The sequence below is a fragment of the Trachinotus anak genome, unplaced genomic scaffold, assembly GCF_046630095.1.
Source record: "Trachinotus anak isolate AG129_WGS33_773 ecotype Australia unplaced genomic scaffold, CSIRO_AGI_Tana_v1 ptg000011l, whole genome shotgun sequence".
Classification (NCBI taxonomy): Eukaryota; Metazoa; Chordata; class Actinopteri; order Carangiformes; family Carangidae; genus Trachinotus; species Trachinotus anak.
This window is the reverse complement of record NW_027273862.1, coordinates 23,085,449-23,102,123: the sequence shown is the minus strand read 5'-3', so window position 1 is coordinate 23,102,123 and position 16,675 is coordinate 23,085,449.

The window sequence follows — 16,675 nt, the reverse complement described above, 5'->3', positions numbered from 1 at the left end:
AAAAGTCTGCCATCTACTGGAGAAATATTAAGGCAGCCTTATGTTAACAAGCTGAGGAATCAAGGGGAACCACTTCATGATGGTGGTGGGAGAGGGGTGGTTAATAATAACTTATAATGTGTCATAGATTTAGAGCAGAAACAATTAGTTGGTTAATGGATTTGCTGATAGACAGAATATTAATCAGCAACTATTTTAATAATTGATTTCCTATATGAGTAATTGCCAAACATTTGCAGGTTCCAGCTTTTTAAATGTGCAGATTTGCTGCTTGTCTTTCAGGTCTGGGAAATTGTAAAAGCGTTTTTCACTATTTTCTGACAAAATGATTCACTGAGAAAATAATGAGCAGATTACTGAATAAAATAATCATCAGTTGCATCTGTATTTATAGATCTAATTAATAGTGATAATAATTGAAGCCTCTTTTGTTTTTGCTCTGCTGTGTGGTGTGAGATGCATTAAGTACACTCTCCTCTGCTGGTGCAGATTCCAAACATTCCCAACATTTGTGCATGTTATTACCTCAGTCCTACCACAACACATCTACTGAATAAACACACACACACACACATTAGAGACAGAAGGTAAGAAAAGAAGAAAAGATGCTCTCTGTGCCTCAAGAGAAATGCATCTTTAAATGAAAAAGGTCTGTCAAACATTACATTCACAATCATCCTCTGCCTCGAGAGCGATGTCTCAGCACTGAGCCTGTGCCTCTCTGGGACCAGCCCTGTAGTTGTCAAACTGATTTGCTCAGTATAAATCGCGTCGGCACAAATCCTGTGTGGTTTTCCTGTCAATAGCCCTATTTGTATATACTTCATGAAGATGATTTGTCAGCAGCCTTTGGTTTCAGCGATTGTGCTGTGTACCATCACACACTGGAAAGAAACATCCCCTTGTCTCACTCTGAATGTTGATGGCCTGAGGCAAGATTTCAACCAAAGTTTCCTCCTCGAAAGAAAATGCCACTCAGCACAGTTTGACAGCATGAATCAATGATCAAGCTGCTTTTCATCAACTCCTGCCATTTTCTGAATTTTATTCATGCACATCTTGCTGGAGGCTCACTTTTCAGAAATGTCAATAGTTGTTGAAATGGTCCGTGGGTTGGTGTGCGAGCGCGAGAACGTATATGTGTGTTTGTGTGTCACACTCTTTCCCAGCAGTCCATCCATCCTGTCTGATTAACTCCTCCTCCTGTGTCCTGTTGCCTGCGGCGATTAATTAATGACCCATTTGCTTAATTGCAACGAGCTAGCAGGACAAAGAGAAAAGCAGAAGAGGCCTTACCTGGGGGATGGAGAGGCTGATGTTTATGTTAGGATTTTGATGTAAGGGAGAGGCTGCCGTGTCCCTGTTTGTCTTGTGTGTGTCTTCATCCATTGTGGGTTCATATACCTGTATGTGTCCAAAATGACACAACAGAGGCTTCAGCTTCCTTTCTGTCTCTTTCTGTGCCACTGTACTGAATGTGCTTTCATAAACGCAGCACACATTGTCAACAGTTACCGGTTCACTCTGACCATCTGTCACGGGCCTGCCTGGGCTTCCCTACACAGTTTGTCCACAAGCTGTGGCTGCCATTTGGTTTACCAATAAAAATCACTGGAAGGTTTGTCCTAGTTTTTGTACACCAAGGGTCAGAGCTAGGACATGGCTCGACTTCATCTGCATTGTTAAAGAAATACTCACTAATATTAGAATGTACTTGAGACAGATGGTGGTGCTCATCTTTAAGTAAGAATAAGGACCTGTCCATATTTTCATTTGCCTCTACGTAATATTGTTATTTATAGATAATGTGTCTAATGCTAAAATATAAAAAGAGCAAAAGAATAAATAGGAAGAGGATGTGAAGCATGGAGTCAGGTTTTTGCATCATTCAGATAATGCAGAGACTCATTCAATCTTTAATCTGTGTGTAAAGAATTTAATGTGGATTATTGCAGATGGACTATTGTCTAATTAAAGGTAACGAAGTACCAGGTCACTATGCCAGAGCAGGTTATGTCCTCTGGCTTATGTTGGTATAATACAGCAGATGCTTTGATATGGTGAAATAATATAGAAAGTGGAGGGGAAAGGGAGAGAGAAAGGGGGTGGATGATAGAGTAATGGTAGAGGAATGGAAAATTCCTATTTCTCAATAACACAAAAATATTTTCTCAGATGTTCCTGCCAAAAACATGCTTAAACATTCAACTTAACAGATAAACTTTGGACCAGTTTAGATCTTCTAAACCTGCAAAATCATACCCCGAATCCCTCCTTTATTTTAACAGCATAAGAGCTGTTCATTGCGTAGAAACTCTTCTAAATAGTATCTTTTTCTGTTTTGCCCACCTCCATATTTTGTTTTAGGAAACAATAGTATCACCAAACGAGTTCCTTGTGACCTTGAGATTTATGTAGTGCAATATTATTTTACACACACCAGCAATCACATGACAATCAGATAAGCTGCAGCCAGGAAACTAAAGTTCCTTACTGGAAAATAAGATCCTGATTAAGTGACGTCTTTTCTTTTTCTGTGTTAACAGCACAAATCAGCTGACAAATGTTTTTTTCTTCTTCTTTTTTTAAAGAACTACAAGTTGAAGATAAATCATGTGTGTTTAAACCCTACAATATAAATGCAAAAGTACCAGTTCCAGTTCCAGGGACACTTCACACTTACTTTTACACTATGATCATAATATCAGGAGCAATGGGTGGGGGTGGTGGGAGGTGGGTTTCTTAGTTTGTTAAAGTCTCTTCTGCTCCCCCTCAGCTATTCTGGACAGTTGAATGTGCAGCCACAAATTAAATTTACCAACTTGTTGTTGTTCCATGTCTTTTTATATATTGTCTTTGTGTCTGATTTACCTAAAATATTTAGCTGAATATTCAGGCTGCTTGTAACTCTTAGTTTTTTCTGGCAAACACAATGTATTTGCTTTTGTAAGAGAACACAAAAGGTGTTGTTGTTGCTGGAGGAGAATAGCTGCCTTTGTCCTTACTTTCTATATGTGAAGGCATGAGTTACATCCCAGTGAAGCGTCCTTTGTCCACACAATGGGGAAGCTGGTCTGTGGCTGAACTGAGGCCTGGGGAGGGGGAGGGATGTGGAGCTGGAGCTAGGAAAAAGATATGAATCCCTGTCTTCAGGTAGGGTCATCTAGAACACCGTGTGTCATGGCATAAACAGAGAAGATCTTGGCCTCAGGCTGGAAGAGGATTGTTACGCCACTGAGAAAGAAAGAGGGAATCACTTGACAAAGTTTGTTTGTGTTCAACTTCTCCAAATTGCAACCACAGCTCTTTGGGAGTTCCCTTTGTGCTCTTGCTGGGATTTGTGGTTTAGATTAGGTTAGGATGCCACCAAGAAATGAAATGTTTGCTTGGTGTCAGAAGTAGTAGCGCTGTTTTCTAATAAGGAACCTTTTATACACAGCGACTTCAGAGAGTACTCAGACCCCTTCAGGTTTTGTACTGTGTTGTAGATTTAATTTTAAGCATCTACCAATCTACACCCTACGCCCACAATGACAAAGTGAAAGCATGAGTGAGATCCCGACTGGCTCTATGTGAAAAGCTCCCTGAGATATTTTCTGTTATGATTCGGTGCTATATAAATAAAATTTAATTGAATGTTTCAAAAAAGTTTTGCAAATTTATTAAAAACCAAAAAACTGAAATCTCTTATTTACAAAAGTATTCAGACCCTTTGCTGTGGCACTCCTGTAGCAGGTGTATCCTGTTTGCTGTCATTATCCTCGAGACGTGTCTACAGCTTGAGCCCACCTGTGGCAAATTGAGTTGGTTGGACATGGTTTAAAATGGCACACACCTGTGTGTATTAGTTCCCACAATTCACACTGACCTCTGTGATAAAATTGTGGTCAGGTATAGATCAGGGGGAGGGTATAAAACCATTTTTAAAGCTGTGAGTGTTCTCAGGAGCACAGTGACCTCAGTAAGTGTGAAATGGAGGAAGAAAATCTGAGCGGTTGGCAGGCAAGTAGCTGAGTCTCTGGGATCTCTCTGCCACTGGCCAAGAAATAGTCCAGTACACAATCCCTGTTAATTTTAACACTTTGGTTTCTGTACAAATTAAATAAATTAAATATAACATTTTATTTGGTGAGCTTTAGAGGTTGTCCCTGCTTCCAATGCTAACCTAAATCAACTGACTGGAGGCTCCAGCTGCATAGTTATCCTGTGGACGTGTGAGTGGAGTCAGTCTTCTCATTTAAATCTCTGTCAGACTTTAAGGTCATAAGGACAAATTGTCAGGTATAAGGAGGTTAATATCAGCCAAAGGTCTTCACATCGTGGCAATCCCAAAGTCCATTAATGGCTTGTAACTGATAAAGCATTAGTAAATTAAACATTAACAATGCCATTAGTTTTAACCTGGTATAAAGGGTGCCTTTAGAGAGCAGTGTCAACTTGGCACGGACAACACAGATAAAACACGCATACCCACACGTTTTCCTCCCTCTCCTGATCCAGCCTGTAAATAAATGTAATTTACAGCCACTGAGCAGAATGGTCCCTCAGAGTTCAGGCATGGCAAGCTCAACTAAATCAACTTCGACTATAACAACAGCTCTAACAGCAGGCTGGTCATTGAGGAACTGCTTGGAGGAATACAAGATCAATGAGGAGGGGTTCAACGGGGGGAGATAAAGAGAGATCATTTAACAGAGGAGGAGGGATGCAATTCCTTCTCCTATATGCATGAACACACACACACACACACACACACACACACACACATTGTTATGTCTTCTTTCATAGTATAAGTGCAAAACTGCTTTTGTAAGGCAATGGCCAGGATTGGTACCAAACACTGCACTACTCGCATCTTATGGTTGTTAATAAACCCACCACCAAGGGGCCTTCTCACTGGGAGCTTGTGCATTTCAGTCTCCACTTTAGGTTTTTGACTTCAAAATTCACTGAGCCTGACAATGTTTATCATCAGATCTACCGAACAGTCCTCTAACATCATGAGCTATTCAGTCAGACAACTGACCATTATTTCCTTAAACCTTTGAATATTTACTTTGGGTAATGGACTTGAAATGACTATTTCCACTGGGCTTCAAAATTCAATATACCCCTTCTTACAGCTTTTGAGTGTTTCTTCTGGGTGCAGGACTTCAAAGTGCAAGTTGCCTGAGGATCAAACCCACAACCTCAAACTTTCTGAGTGGGCCTGTTACTCCCCTGCCTTACCACATGACCACATGACCACCATGACCTGCCAAAGCTGATCCCAACTTTTCCCTTGGACGGCACCAAAGGAAAGAGTCAAAAGTTCGAAGAAGAGGAGGACTGCTTGTAAGCTCTTAAAGTAGTTTTTTTATGAGGTTCAGTGAATTTTCAGGTTCATCACCTAATATGAAAACAATTACGGTCCTTAGTGATGCAACTATTGACAGTGCAGCAGGTGGTTTGAGTCATAGTCTTTTATATTTTTATTGCCCTAATTAAACATTTTCAAAACTGCATGTTTACTGAAAAATAAATAGTATTTCTGCCCACCACTTATTTAATTTAGTTACTTTCTTCTCGAGAGTCACGAAGCTAAGGCCTGCTGGGAAATCCTGAATTGACCAATGAAAATGCAACCTGTCATTTCTGATAATTAACGTGGGTGGACGTCAGTTTTTTTTTGGTTTGTTTGTTTGTTTGTTTTTTTCCTAACCTTTCAGCTAGAAGCCAGTTCTGAATCAATAAGCAGCATAATGTTTAACAACCCCAAACAGAGGAAGACCAGGAGAGCGCAGGAGGAGCTGGGCCGACGACGTTAGGTGAGGTTTTACTCACTTTGCGTCAAGTTCATTGAATGTTAGTGTTGGAGACGCACAGCTGGAGCCTAACGTTTGCTGGATTGGTTACACTCTCAATAGAGAACAGCCGAGCAGAAAATCTGGACTTCAAATGTGTGAGTACATGTTTCTCTTTGTGGAGCGGTATCAGGGATTTAAATCTATGGCCAAGTAATTGTTACCGCTGGTATGATGGGAAATCTGTGTGTGTTATAACATGTGGCCGCCGTGCCATTGATGATGAATGATGAGTTCTGTAAATGAAGTGATTGTTTGATCAGGTGCTGTCATCCATTCATTCATACTGTGTAGACTTAGGATGAACTCCGAGCTTTTCTTGATGGCTGTTTGTTCTATGTTTACTGACGCGCCGTGTAAAGAGACCTTTGTGTTGATTTGTTAGTATTGGCTGGTTAAAGTTTGAGTGGTGGTTTGAGTCCAGGACGGGCTGTTTGAGTAGAGCTGATCAATTTGATACTGAGGTATGTCCAATGTGCTGATCGAAGGCTAGTTTGCAGGATGGGAGTAACATAGTGAGCATCTCCATGGTGAAAAGTCCTAAAAACACACCGCTGAAATGATGCTGACCAACCAGAGCAAGGAGTCAGAGGCCTATTGAGAAGTATTGATTTCTTCTTGAATGAATATTGATACTTACTAAATTCTTAAATCCAGTGTCCAAAGGAAAAAGTCAGAAGCTCTAAATGACACTCAAGTGTGTCTGGTCGCAGAGCTCAGGAAGTTAGAGGACCACAGCTGGAACTCTGGAAATCTTGGGTTACACCCTCAGATCCATCACCAAAGGCAAACATTCAACGCTTCCAACAAATATTGCGCAAGTGTCTTTTTACAGCAAGTTCAGGGTAAGAAATACCCCACAATAAAAAATCAGTATGTTCGAGGACTGGCTTTGTAATTTTGAGGTTGTGGGTTTGATATTTCTAAGTGAATTTTGAAATCCAGTAGGCTACTGAAACTGTTAGAGAGGCTCTGCAAGCAAATGCTAGTGTGGTGGGTTAGTTTGTGACCATAAGAACCTATGTCTGGTTTGAATTCAGTTGGTTTTTGGTCCCTGGGGTCTCAAAACCAGTTATTTTCTACTTATGTTCATTCTCCACGTGATTTTATACATTCACTGTAAACTAAACATCTAATTGTTTGACATGTTTATGCTATACATTTGATTTAATGAACTGATAATAGTGTTTTCACTATTGGTGGCTGATTTCACTTTTACCTTGTGGTTCTTTTTACTGAAGCATTTTCCTTTTTGTGTTTTTCCTGTTTCTCCTTACAGTAAAGTGGCCTGGGCTGGGGCGGTGGCAGTGTGGAGGCACAGTGTGGTGCCAGTGCAGGCTGCTTTACCGTATAGAAAAACACACCAGTCACTGCATTTGCCATCCAGTGTGCATACAGTACTTTGGAGTCTTGAGGCCTTGGATTCACTCTCAGGCTCTGCAGTGAATTTTCAAGTCCAGCACCCAAAGTGAGAATTCAAAGGTTGTAGGAAACCGGCTGAGCAAATAGCTCATGGAATTAGAGGACTGTTCTGAAGATTTGAGGTTGTGAGGTAGATCCTCATGAGGCTCGGTGAATTCTGAAGTCCAACTCCCAAAGTGAAAATCCCTGAGAGAGATCCTTCTCGTGTGCAGGAGAATTGGAGGTGTGGTGGGGTTGTTCACAGCAGTAAGGCAACTCTGATGCTCTGTGGTGGAAAACCATGAGCAGCTAATATTTTGATGAAGAGTTTAAGTGTTGTATAGTTCTGTATCATTTGACTGTGTACATAAGAATTATACACAGCATTGTGCATACAGTCCACCACAGGCTTGGACCTGCTCTGTACACAACTGAAACACAATGCTTGTGAAAACTGGTTGATGAGTTTTGTTGGGCCTTAAAAAAAATTCTGTTAAAAATTAAAGTTTGACTAAATGTTAGAGTTGTATTGAATTATTAATTTCAATGAAAAGAAATGACCCCTGTTTTCCTAAAATCATTCATTGTTGTTTTGTTTTAAAATATTTTAATGTCCTTGCTTTCTTCATTTTGAACGAGCGTGAAGCTTGAAACTAGTTAGGACATCCGCTGATGTTTAGGGTTTAGGTTTTTTTGTTTTTGTGCTCAAGGTGACTGGTTCCTTTAGTACGCTCAGTCCCTCAGTCTGTTAAATGTCTCCTTGTAGTCTGAAAGCCTGCCTGGGGCTGCAAGCCACTCACACTGTGCAGGAGTGTGAAAAAACGTGAATGAGTTGTTAAAATCCCTGTTGCAGCCCACAGAGGCGATGCTGAGTGGAAACACCTGCAGGTCCCATCTTGGCTAAAATTAAAGTAGATTAATCAGAGGGACCTCCAAAATGTCCCCTTTTGGCTCCTTGGTCCACTGCTGATGAGTGTGTAACAACAGGGAGGTCCAGTGCTGGTGGATAGGTGGACAAGTGCACTGACACACACACACACACACACACACACACACACACACACACAATGCAGACACTTATCTGCAGCCTGAGGGAGTCAGTCAAAGTCAGCAAGGTCCCCCGCACAGAAATAGTCGCCATGGCTTTCCACGCCTCTTGATTACTGCTTTAGATCTCAGCAGGTGAAGGACAATACTGTTCAGGCGTCGTACGGGAAACCAAGCTTGTATCCCACAGTTGTACCTCACATTTGCATTTCTGTCTTCCCTCCTGAGCTCAACCCTAAATCCCCTAGGAGAATATACATGGGTTCATTATGCATATTTTGGTGTGGAAACCTTTTCCTGGGGAGATTTATATATGTTGATCAGCTTTAATTATGTTTGTGTGTGTATGTCTGCGTGCGTGTGTGTGTGTGCACTTCACATTAAGTTGGGCCAGTGTTTGCAACTGGCCATGTGAAGTGATGTGTGACACTGATAACTGCAGGCTATGATGGGATATTTTCCTTGTGAGTGACTGGGCCAACACGCCACTCTCTTCAGGCTTTTATTTTCTTGCCCTTCGAGATTGTTGTCAGATTGTCTGTATGTGTGATGCATCATGTGTGTTTGCATGAGTGTGTATGGCTTCCTGTGTGTGTGTGTGTGTGTGCGTGTTAAGAAATGCTTAAGAAATGGGCCTGTCAGAAGTGAGTGATCAGACTAATCATGTGGAACCTTAGCAGACAGCAGGATTAAGACACACTGAAGAGAGAGGGCCCAAATATAGCTGGGGTCAACACACACCTCACGCTAGGGGAGTGTGTGTATGTGTGTGTGTACTTTAGACCCAATCCTATGATGTCCCATATTAGGCTCTTTTTCCCCTTTAATTACTTTACAGTGTTATGATACAGGAGTCTCAGAAAATCCATCATCAACATCACTAAACTTTTTATTCTTTGTGAGGAGTTTTGTCAGGTGGGAGTTTGAAGGCGCGCACACACACACACACACACACACACACACACACACACACACACACACACACACACACACACACACACACACACTACAAAACAACAACAGCATTTATCCTGACATTCATTATTCTCTGCCTTTTGAGTTGGCCAGCCCTTTTGATTGCACTGTCAGTGAGCAAACAGGCAGCTCCTTCAAAGACAAACCATTTTACCAGCAGACCTTAATGGCATTAACTGTTAAGCAGAATGAGCTGCTCTGGAATTAAACTTGACACATTGTTTACTTCCCATAACAATCAACCCATTTAACATAAATGAACCTTACAAGCCTAAACGGATAGATCATCAGCAGCCAACAACAGCCTGTATATGTCCCCCATCTATCTATTTAGTTATCCAATCACTGATAAATGTACGTTTTCACACTCATTTGCTCTGACAAATATTAATGCTGCTTTGGATTGTAATGCATTAGGATAAAAACAATCATCAATATTAATGGCCACTCTATTTGGAGATAATGCTCACATTCATTATCATCCATTAATGTTTGTTTACCTAATTTAATTGGACTATAACCTCCACAAAGGCATATCATGCACTCCTCAACATTGTTTATGTGAGCATTCCTGAAAGGGTGGAGGCTAATTGAACTGAAAGTCAAATACACCCGGAGAAAGATAGGCGTACTAGCTGCTGTTTCAAATCAGTGGCATGCTACAGAGATTCTCCTGACACCACCTGGACTAACCTTTGTCATATTTCACATCATGTTGTTATCATTCACCTCATTACACTTCCAATCAGACTAACGCAGCGTTGCCGAGCTGTGTGAATCCAGTTTTTCTGTCTCTTCCCCCGTCTTTTCCCAAATGATTATGTTTTACTTTGTCTCTTTCTACATTTGTCTCTTTCTCATCCCCATTGCTCATGTTCGTCCGTCTCTTCTTCTCTCTCGGCTGTCTCTCTAGAGCTGCTCTAATTAAACACGGGGTCGGTGGTGGTACAGAGTCTTCCAGCCGAGCAGAGGAGAAAGGCTCTAATTCCAGCTCTCAGGATGGAAGTCTGACACACAATGGCCCTGCCATCCTCTCTGCCCCCCCCCATAGATTCCCAACTGAAAGCCCTCTCCTCAGGCAGCTTTTTAATAGGCCTCCCCTCACCCAGCACACTCCCACACACACACATAACACACATGCATAAGCACACGCAAACACACGTGCACCTATACAGCATCACACATGTACACAGTACACCCAGACACACACAGACACACACACACACACACACACACACAAGCACAAGCACAAGCCATTGACCCCCTGTGTGGGTCTGTCACTTGTGCTGCAGCGGCTCACACTGCTTTGGGCTTTGTGAAGTGCTCCTAAGGCCAGACGACAGCCTTTTTACTTTCCACATCATGCAGAGGCGCAACGGCTGAGCTAAGCCTACTACTCTGACCGGCCAGTATTGTAAAAGCAGCACTTAAGTGCAGACTGTCGGGGACTAAAGGTTCTTGGCCATTTACCCCACATGATGTAGATTTTAAAAGCACTTGATGCATGAAGATTTAGTATGAAAAAATATCGTGAAAGCAGGTAGTTCTAAGTGGGTCCAATTTCCCTTGTGCTGAAATCAGGTTTAGGCCTATAACCTCTGAAAGAAGCTAAATTTTACATCAGCGTCATTAGTTCCACATCAGCTGGTTTAGGCAGCTTAGAAAATAATGTTTTGGCTTTGCTGTCTCTACAGAACATTTTTCAAATATCACATTTGTAAATCAAATGCATACAATTTAGTAAGTGACTGTATGGTTATTGAGGGGTAACTGTTTAAAAGAAAAATGTAGCGATGCTTTGTTTGTATTGTCAACAAATTGCAGGAAAATAATAAGATCAACAATGAATTGATCTTATTAATGCATGTATAGTCAACGCCTGATAGCTTATTCCTCTGTTGTTTCATTGTTATACAAAAACAATAAAGAAAACATAAATGAGCTACATAATCACACTGGCTGACATGCTTGTTCATTACCAAATGCAGGTGACTGCTGTAATTTTGACTCAGTCCCTCTGTAAATACGTCCCTGTGCAATCAAAGTGTACTAACCTGCATCTGAAAATACTCCCAGACAAACTCAGTATTTACTCCTTTGAGTTAAAAACTGCAGTTGTTTTTTTTCTCTTTTTTTTCTTTTTAAGAAATTACTTAGTCATTTAAAAAAATTAAATATATATTCAAGACACTTTTTAAATATTTACATCTTCAGGTTAAGGCAGTTAAAAAATGGGATTTTTCATAATAGGTTCTGTCAACCTGTTTTAACAAACTTTCACTGGAAATATTGCAAAAAAGCTTTTGTGCTTGGCGGTTGTGGAAAAGTTGATGCGTTGACAAAAGCAAAACAAGTGTAATGGAAACAGACTTTATGATAAATGCATGATATACATGAATCATGTGACTTAAAGGGGCCATTTTGTAGTTTTGCATTTTTCTCTGCCACCAAATGTGGTTTCTTGCCGGGAGCAGGTGGTGGTGATTGATGCTTGAAAAGAGCGTTTACAAGACAAAGTCACAATATGCCCTCTGAGCAGCGCTTCGTCTTCAGGGCAGATTGGAGTGAGACGCTATTGGAAAGTGACGAGATAGGCCGGGGCTAGCTGGTTAGCGTGCTTACTTTAGTAGAAGAAAGGAAGGGCTGACTGGGGAGATGTGAGGCTTTCCACTGCTGGAGACAACTCCTGGTGCGTAAAAGCATGAAGTTTGATGCTAAATTTGCAATGTTTCGACTGGTAAGCACACAGCTGCTTGTGCTAACACTGGTTATGTAGCAAGAGCAAAACCTACAAATGGCTCCTTTTAATGCAGCCTCTTCTTCTGCAATGGTTATTTGGCAACTGACTGGAAAAATAGCACCACTGACTGTTTATGTCGACGAGCCAAGTTCTAATATTTGTAGTGCAGTAGCAGTGGATTGAAATGTGTATTAATTACCATTTTCTTTTGCTAAATCTTGTGAAATTTGGGAAAAACTACATTTGGATAGAAACCCATCTAATAGGAAAGGAAACTTAAGGGTAGCTATAATGTCTATAGGTATCCTGTGAAATACAATTTGCTGTAGTCAGAGATGCAAATGACTGAAAGCTTCAGTTAGGTTATGTGTGGGTATGTGCTGTTAGGGATGGGGGTGGCGCTAAGCTGTATCCTGTGAGTCCAGGGTATTGGATCGTTGTTGATGTGTTTTTGCCCTGAATGATAATTCTGCCTGTTGGAAAGACTAGGGGGTTGTTGTGCAACATCTTGGCACTCAGCTCTTCCTCCTTTTCGTGCCATCTTCTTCCCTCTCTCTCTGTCCTCGCTCCTCTTTTTCCCTCCAGCCACCCTCCTTCAATCCTTCGCTCTCTCCGAGACTATAGATGTGCCTTAACAACACAAAGAGATAGTGTTCAATCAGGATGGGAAGAGAGTGAGAGAGAGAGCTCAGTCAGACGCCGATTACGTATTGATCTGGACTCTGTGTAAGGCAGCAAGGGCACGTTTATGTTTGTATCTATATAGATGAAAAAGAGGGAAACAACAGGAGAAAGCTGTTGGCCTGGCTCTGTGGATCTGATTCCCTCTCAGTTATAAACAAGGTTGGCTGGGGGATAGTTGTCGAGTAAAGGCAGAAAATTAGGCAGCTGATACAGCAGCATGCTAGTGAAATCTCTCTGTTGATGCGTATAGACTATAAGCCCATTGATCTGGAGGGAGAATTAATTTGCTCTGGCACTAATGCAGGAGGGAACTAACTTCATGTTGTTAGCCAATGTCAGATCCAAGCTATGTTCAATTAAGCCTGCTAACAAAGGCAGAGAGCTGCACTTACAGCTGCCCCACATGATCTGATCCATGGGACATACATGGGACTCATATTTGAGTATTTTTGGAATGAATGGCCTTTCCTCGTGCAGGTGTGCTCTGATTAGTAATTTATGTCTGATTTTGTTGTTGTGATCTGGACAGCTATTAAAAGGGCTCTTTGTTACGTAAAGAAATATTGCTGCACATGGCGTAAGCTTTTTATCATTATTTCAGCATCCTACTCATTCAGCCCAACTATTTGCCTGAGGGTAGGTCTACACTACAGGCTGTTAATGTGTGTTTATGCGTTTGTGGATTGGGGGCTTTCCCAGGCTCAGGGTTTTGCAGGTGATGAGGGTCCCGTCGGCGTCGATGTGCATGTTCTCGTCACCCCTCGGGGGCAGGGTGTGTGTGTTTCAGGGTGCGTGACTGGGAAGATGTGATTTGCCAATGACAAAGCACCATAATAGCAGGCTAGACTTTAGTCATAAAGCAATTGGGATAATCCTCTGGTTTACCAACAAAGCTCTCAGAACACCCACACTGTAAAGGCCCTGAGTCAGGCTTCAGAGGGGGTGGAAAGAGAGCGGAAAGAAACAAAAAGAGAAGAGGAGAAATAATGTTGTTTATTCGACCTACAAAGAGCAGGTTGAGGGTTATATGCTGTAGCTATCAGATGGACACTCTGTTGTGATAATCCCTAACCTGAACTCATGATAGCCTCGCAACAAGAGTTTATTTTCAGGCGCTTACAGCCTCAGTAAGTGAATGTGTGCTTGATAGGCTTGCTGCTACTTGTCCCACTCACCTACCCCTTCACCAAAACACACTTTTTACTCTCTCTCTCTCTCTCTCTCACACACAGCCTGGTGAGCTGATGAAATCTGACAGATTTCATCTTGCAGGTGCTGGAGCAGGGTCTCTGCATCTCACAGAACCACATCGGACAGATATTCATCTCTCTCTCTCTCCTACTCTTAACACTGTTCTCTATCTGTGTCTCTTTGCTCTTTCTCTCAGACGGCCATGTACTGCTGAGCTGATGGTGCGCAATTCAACACTGAATGATATATATCTGGATTCAATACATGTCACTCTGATATCCACTCTTATTAACAAGCCAAAAATGGCACAAGCTCCTCTGTGACCACTCAATATACTACTCACTTTTTGATCTTGTTGCTTAGTTCTGAATATTTCAAGTTTAGGGAATAAAGCTCAAAAGTTTATTTTCCAACATATTTTCTAGCTGTGGCTCTTCAAAGGTGCCTGTTGTGTTATGAATGTTTGCAGGCTGCCGGGAACAATAAAATGTTTGGGTGAAAATCTTTCTAGTAATGTTTAATAACCACAAACTTAGCTCTGTTAGACTCTCTTGTCACTGCCTGTTACGTTTACTATCCCAGCCTGCCGGAGTGAAGTGAACATAATGAAAAACTAGTGAAATGAACATTTGATAAATTGATTTTTTTTTTTTTTTTTTTTTTGCCTAAAGTTGGCATACGCAATGCAATGTGACTAACCGATGGAGTCCCAAAGTCATTAATGGGTATAAGCTGGCACGGCCTCAAACCTGACTCTGGTATTCTGAATGGATGTGTTGATCTTATGTAACACGAAGCGTGTTCATACTGTAGCTGCCGAACTCTCTTACTTTGATGATAAGATTCACTACCAAATTAGCCTACTTGCTAACATGTCAACATCTGACTGCTGGCTAGCTTAATATGGGTATGCTAATGTTTACAGGCAGCGATCATACCCAGTCATGCGATAACAATGGGATATCTTCATAAACACTCACAGCTTTTGTCTCTTCATTCGTATTTTCTGTTGTGAAATAGACAATCTTACAAATCCAACATGTCCAGCTTGGCAGGGTAACCCGTTCTTGTTACAGCTGATTTAAAAAGAAAAAATCTTCTTTGATTCGTATCTTTAGCAGACGGACAATGTTTAGTTAACTAGAGTGTCATGTATTATTGCTGATCATTTTACAGGCTGAATGCTTTTCCTGTCACTTGAGTAAAAAAAATTAAACTGAAGAAACCTGAAACATCTCAGGTGTGATTTACTCGAAAGAAAAACATGCTTGTCAAGTGCTGGAGAGAAACTATGAGAAAAACACAACGGAAAATTATAATTATTCTAATAGTGCACAGTTTGTTAGGTTGAGGCCACTGTGAATGAACTGCAAGAAAACAAAGGACAAAAAGCTGATGAGTAATAACTGGATGTCATGGCATAATATAATACATTGTATTTGTGGACTCTGTGTTTTCTATTATTACTATTACTGTACTATTTTGATACATATCCCATCCCATATTCCTCCCTAATAATTATGCCTCATGATAAAACACAGGTGGCAGTGCAGATGTTGGCATAGAAAAAGGTTGTCATGTCATTGTCTAGAAGTTATCAGGGAACACAGCAGCTATTCACCGTAGGGAAATCTTAACAGCAATTATATAATATACCAATGAATTAAAATCTCTGTAGCCTACTTCTCCCTCTTCCATCTCTCCCACTGTCTCTCTGTGTTGTCAATGCAGTTGATTGTGGAGCTTGGCTGAAACTCAGTAAGGGAGAACTGGGAAAAGTCCCTGTAAGTGCTGTGCTTTTTTTTTTTTTTCTTTCTCTGATTAAACTGTTTTGTTTATCCACCATCCAAATATCTGCATCTACTCATAAAAGCATGTGGAATACTAGTCTCTTCCTGTCTGCACTTCCATTCCCCACATTTCAACAGTCAGTTTCTCCTCCTTGTTTTTACTTGTCTGCCTTTTAAGTCACTTTTTTCAAAGTAATGTGTGTCATTAATCAGCTGTTGATGCAAGGGTGCTTGGCACATGGATTAGACTTTGATGGCTGTTCCTCGTGGTGTTGGCTGTACTGCAAAAGCATCAAAACTTCTTTTAGTCCAACACCAAGAATTTTCAGCTTCTTCCCTGTCATTTAGAACACTCTGTCAGATTTTAATGCATCAGAGAGCGAGAGAGCACAAAGAAACCCTCTAAGCACCTTTCCATGACTGAGGCTTGTAAATGTAATTGCTGGTTTCACCTCTGGGCTTTTAAGAAAAGAGGACAGGAAGGAGTATAGATAGATGATTTTCAGTCTAATCACCATCCTTAAATTTCTAAAGAGATGCTGCAGAGGAAGCCAAAAAAGCAGAGAAATGGACCAAATCACTCTCTTTGTGTTAGTGTGTGTGTGTGTGTGTGTGTGTGTGTGTGTGTGTGTGTGTGTGTGTGTGTGTGTGTGTGTGTGTGTATTTTCTGTTGTAGTTTCAAAGCACATGTTAATCTGTACTTTCAACTTAAGCAATTTACTTTCATCTTCCTGCATCTAGATGAGTGATCTTGCTGTGTTCAACCTAAATTTAACTAAGAGATTAGTTTTTTTTTTTTGTTTTGTTTTTTTTTTTTAGCATTTGCTTCCTCTGTCCCTTGAGAAGTGGAATAAACAGGCACACAACCACACAGACGCACTCAGACACGTCTGTATGACAACAAACACATGCTTTTTGTCCGGGAACAGTCGGTGCTAGTAATGAGACTAAGTGTGGCCAGGCGGATGGACAAATGAATGAAACAGCTACAGAATCACTGGCTG